This window comes from Lupinus angustifolius, unplaced genomic scaffold, assembly GCF_001865875.1.
Source record: "Lupinus angustifolius cultivar Tanjil unplaced genomic scaffold, LupAngTanjil_v1.0 Scaffold_405, whole genome shotgun sequence".
In the NCBI taxonomy this organism is placed as follows: domain Eukaryota; kingdom Viridiplantae; phylum Streptophyta; class Magnoliopsida; order Fabales; family Fabaceae; genus Lupinus; species Lupinus angustifolius.
Window position 1 is genome coordinate 99,121 of NW_017727814.1, and position 5,761 is coordinate 104,881.

At 33.6% G+C, this 5,761-nt stretch overlaps 1 pseudogene; it reads right to left on the reverse strand.

The window, feature by feature from the left end:
• Positions 1-1,651: 1,651 nt before the first annotated feature.
• Positions 1,652-3,260, reverse strand: LOC109341216 (annotated as a pseudogene).
• Positions 3,261-5,761: the final 2,501 nt, after the last annotated feature.

Consider the following 5,761-nt stretch of genomic DNA (forward strand, 5'->3'; position numbering starts at 1 on the left):
TATCATTGAGTTCTATTCTCAGTAACGTCCAATGATGCATTTTTTCTCCAATTGAAGAATTATGTATATAGTGACTTTTTTCCATCGACGATCATTTCGATGGTGAATATACCAATGATTTTTCTTCTCACTAATGATTGTTTGGTGGCACTTTTTTGTTAAAATGGTGAATTATACTCGTTGTGACTGTATTTCACATTGGTCGTCATTCTTATGTCGATTATGTATGCAAATTTTGCAGTCCACATATATTTCATGATTTTAATGGAGCTCATTTAATTATTTGTTTTTTTTTTAATTTTAAAAGGAGTTATTTATAACAATCTTTAAGCTTACTAAATTTTAGCTTGAGGAACGAGATTGAAGTAATATTGTTTTATCTATGATTTAGTTGATTTTGTTTAACTTGTTAATTATTATTTTGATCATTATTATGTTATAGTTTGTAACAATTTTTACCTATCTAATAAATAATTTGGGCTACTCATATTTAACTTTCACTAATCTTTACGTCTTAAACTTTTAAAGTCAGAATTTGTCAATGTGCTTGAATATCCTTCAACAATTGTAACAAGCTTGGATCACTAAAAATGGATTTACCATAAAATTTGGTATCAAAATTTGATTTATCACACTAGACTAGAGGTGGTGGCAGAGGTGCCTGAAGCCTGAATGGGGATCACCTGTCCCACTTTTTTATATCCCATTGTGTCCCAATTCAATGGGAAATTGTCATCTACTTAAAAAGAAAAATCACAAAATAATAAAGTAATTTTTTTATGCTAGTTGGTAATGTTTGATTAACTTGGTACATAGGGACGTAGTTTTTTAGGGACAGAAGATCCTTATTCATGTAGCCTTCATCTCTAATTGGTTTAATTTCATGCATATATCTCTTGGCATATGCTCGTAGCACATATACAAACTCAAGCATATATACGACAAGAGTTGCTCTAAATAGACACACTCTTGGTGTAGTAAACCTCAACTTTACTTGGTATAATTGATAGTACAAAAATACTCAACTCTATTCATACACTTTCTTTTCCCACAACTCCTTTGTGATGAATCACGTTTTTTCTAACCCAAAGCTAGTTTGACTGGAATAGAAATGAATGGTGCCAAACTCTTTAAAATGCCATTGTTGCTACCTACTCTTTACCTATTCTTGAACTACAACAATCTCACTCGTGTATTAAAATGCATTCAGCAACCGTAGTTATGGCCACAACATTGTGATTTATGGAGACTTGGTAGTGATAACGTAACCGTAATGTGGTGGCATTAGTTGCAATTTTCCACAATTGTTGTAAACAGAATGTAACCGCAACTATGACTGTAATCATAATTTAAAACACTGGTCGAACTTATAAACACGAAAGATGTTGTTGCATTGTTCAACCTTCAAACTTCCCTTGATCAACATTTGCAGCGCTAAGGGCTTATCCAAAATGCCTATTCTAAAAATGGACGACACTCTTTCCTCTTGTTTACGTATGAAGGCGTAGTCTTCAATTCTTGCTGTACAAGGTTAAAACCCAACTCAGTGTATTAAATAGGAGCTATATAATTCCCACTTTATTTTTGCACGCTATTTCAACACGCATAGATGTTACATGGCTGAACAAATATCAATATAAGCACAGTCAAATAATACTGTCATAAGACAAAAAAATACCCAAAATACATTGGACAAAATTCACTGTTTACATGTGAAGATTTTGTACCCTGCACTTGCTCTGACTTAACCTCCTCTTGTATCTAAATCTTAATACCTCAATAAACATTTAGATTTGTACTGTTCTATACACATAAAACTACCTCTATGCAAACAATAGGTAACTGGCTATTACAGTAAAGCAAAACAAAATTCCCTAACCAGACTACAACATTACACGAGTAATTTGTGTGTAACTCCTATCCTCTCTATCCCTTGCTTTGATTTCTTCGGCACACCGCAGGGCTCTCTCGATGTGATGATAGCCTTCTCCGATGCTGACTTCCCTCTCTAAATGGGAGCAATAGCTATCATAAACACTCAAATCCACATGCAATTTGAAACCCATCAAGAAAAGGAATTCCAGCTCTAACTTGTTTAGCTCATTAGCTGTACCCACCAACTCTTCCAAAGTATGAATTTTTGTAGTTCCTGTTAAACAAAACAAACCAGCTTTTTTGTTAACACATCATGTCCTGAATTTCAATGCAAGCAAATTGGACAGTTGAGAAATTCACATAATATCACACATGAACACCATGGACTAAAAGTCTTGGTGGATTGAAAAAATGTCCCTTTCCTCAACTGCTAACAAGTACTGTCAAATGTCAATGATTGAGATCGCATATACAAACTTTCACTCCATTTAAAAAACCCATTTACCAAATTATTTACGCTTTCAAGAAATCAGATAAAATTTTATCATAAGAATTCTTATTAACCGTTGTCCTAACTCCTAAGTGACAAATCAATAAAAAGTAATTTTTTATTATAGACCTAGAAACATCACTTCTCTAACATTAAATATACAAAATTCTTGATAAAAATGTCACTCCTTTGAGTTCATAACTGTCGCTCCAATTAAGATCACAATTACCAGATTCTTTTATCAAACTTGCCTCCCTCGTACCAAAATTAATGTACAGTTCAGAAGTAAAATCTTGTAATAAGACCATAAAATGTTATAAATACTTGCCGTGTATTACATAACTATGATCAAGATTTCTAATAACAAAAAACAGTAACATCTAAATGCAGGATCGATGTATCTGAAGTGTAAACAATGAAGGAGAAAAAAACTCACATGTCTTCAACATACTTAGAAGCCACTATGATAGTAGTGATGAGTAGCCAATGCACATTTCTGGCGTTGATTCTAAATACAGGATTACTTTGACAAAACCTGTCAATATAAACATAGGCCACAACATATACAGATGGTCCTGTTCTAGTGTACCTAAAAATCCTCTCTAGATAGGATTGGATTGTCATATCTGGGATCTCCTTGCAATCAAAGATATTGGTGCTAATAGCCTTAGACAAAGACTAAGACCCATTCTTGATTATTCTCTCTGTTCTGGCCATGTTCCTCTCAATCAGTGAAGCTAGAACATTTATCACTAACTGGGTGCTGGAATCTTCTTGGTAGGAGTAGGAATACAAATCAGAATGAAGCTTTCTTGGGGAAATTGTCAGAGAATAAGCCATGTATAAAAAGGGAAAGTTGGGTTTTCTTTTTCTTTGTTCTTGTAGCTGAAGGTTATAAAGGAATTGGTCCAAAGAGATTTATCTTAAAGGGCAAGTGATACAATTCAGATCCAAGTCGGTATTCAAGAGTCTAATATTAATTAGGGATTAGAGAGTAAGCAGCATAATTTTTTAAGTTATTTTTAAATAAAGAAAGTTCACTTTCTTCTTATTATCTACTATTGGACTCTCCAATAGAGAAGAGAAACTCAACTACATTGATAGTGGGGTTTTGTTAGTTTAGAAACGTTGTAAAAGAAGTCTATATATACATATATCTGTGTAAAGGAGAGTAGTAAAGTTGGCAATACTATAGAGGGAGTGAGTAACTTTAGTTAAAACTTGGAAGGGGCCAATAAAGAATGAGGAAAATGCTAAGGATTTTGGCCATTTGGAGGGTGAGTAGAAGCGTGATATTGACAAATGATAATCAAATTGTGTGTGGCATAATTACTAGCAGCACCAGCTAAGCCATTTGAATTGTATATTAATACTAATTAATTAAGCAATATAACTGACATTATGCATGTCTCTTCTTTATTTGTATGATCTGAAATGTAGGATCATGTGTGATAAAGCTTATTGCACCTTTTTTTTGTTTAAAAATAAAACATTATTTGATCAACTAAAAATTTGTCTAGTAATGGAAGGTATTATTGGATCCACATATATCGTATTAAGGCAAATGTTAAAAGTAGGATTCCTTCAAACAATACTTATTAAATATATAATGATATAACTTGAAAGGAATTAGTTAATAACTAATAGACTCTTAGTGAGAAGAGAGAATTTGATAAAAATAAAAATGACCACTAAAATAATCCTGGTAACATAGGTCATAAAATAGATTTTGAATAATCCGTTGACAGTAAAATTTGGTCCTAATAAAAATAGGGTAAAATGAAAGGAAAAAAATAGAGGGGTGCAAATTTCTTCCGTAAATTTTTTGCCTCATCTCCATTCTCCTGCTATGTATGTTGAGAAAACAAAACAAAATTACTAAATCTTTTAAATTCAATTGTAGCATTAATTTTAATTTAATTATTAGCCATTTTGAGGTCAAAACCTTCGAATTCACTAAATCCCAAGTTACCCCATCTATTATCCAACATGCATATACTCATAATTTATTAACTAGGTAGCTGTTTTTTTGTAGGCAAAGATAATATAAACGGCACAAGGTATTCCAACCCGGTTACAAGTTACAAACAAGATCAATACAAGAAAAAGGTGCAATGTACCATTGTGCAAAAGATACATGTTTAATACAAATGAAATTAGAAAGCCATAACCAGGATCTAACTTGAATCAAATCCAATATGTGAACATAACTAGGTGTCTCTCCCTTAAAAATGACTTCATTCCTCATAATCCAAACATAACAAATAACTGCAAATCACAACATTCTCCAAACATGTTTCCCTTTACGAGAAGAACATAAAGCATCATTCTTACAATCCAAAGAGAAAGAGAGAATGTGGAAATGATTTTCCATTGAATGAGAATGAATTGTCATTACAAAGATACACAAACCTACTATATACAGTAGGTAGTTAAGGCAGTTAAATAACTTTCATCCAAAAAGGGAACAATAAACTAAGCCTATTCAATGCAAGGAATAAACTAGGCCTGAAATAATCCTAAGCAGCAAGCCAATCATCAATATAATTTGCATCCCCCTTCAAGTTGGATGGTGTAGAGAACACAAGCCCAACTTGGACACAAAGGCTTTGAAGGAAGTACGGGGTAATGGCTTGGTAAATGCATCAGCCAACTAGTTAGCAGAAGCAATGGGAAAGAGATGAAGCAATCCTTTTTTAATCTTCTCACGAATCACATGACAATCAATCTCAACGTGTTTGGATCTCTCATGGAAAACAGTATTGTGAGCCAAATAAATGGTTGATTTGTTATCACATTAAACTAAGGCAGGATTGAGGAGAGGAATGTGGAGGTCTGCAAATAAGTAATTGAGCTATTTCAATTCACAAGGCAAACTGCCTAATGCTCTATACTCAGCCTCTGAAGATGACCTACTAATTTTGTTCTGCTTCTTGGACTTCCAAGAGATGAGGGAAGATCCAAGAAAAATGCAAAAAAATTGTAATGAATTTCCTAGTATCGAAACAGCAAGCCTAGTCTGAATCAGCAAAACCAGCAAGTTTGAGTATGGAAGCACAAGAGAAAAAAAGACCTTGGGCAGGAGAAGATTTCAGATAATGAAGGACTTTAAGAGTTGCCTTATAGTGCACGTCCATAGATTTACACATAAACAGACTCAATTGTTGTACTACATAAGCAATGTCAGGCCTGGAAATGGTAAGGTAGAGTAGTCTCCCAACAAGCCTTCTATAGCATAGGACATCAGAGAAGGGAGTGTCTTGCTCAAGCTGCAACTTGAGAGAAGGATCAAAGGGAATATGAGAAGGCTTACCAGCCTAGGATCTTGCATCTTCAAGAAGAGACAATACATACTTTCTCTTATTCAAGTGTATGCCATCCTTAGTTCTAGAAATT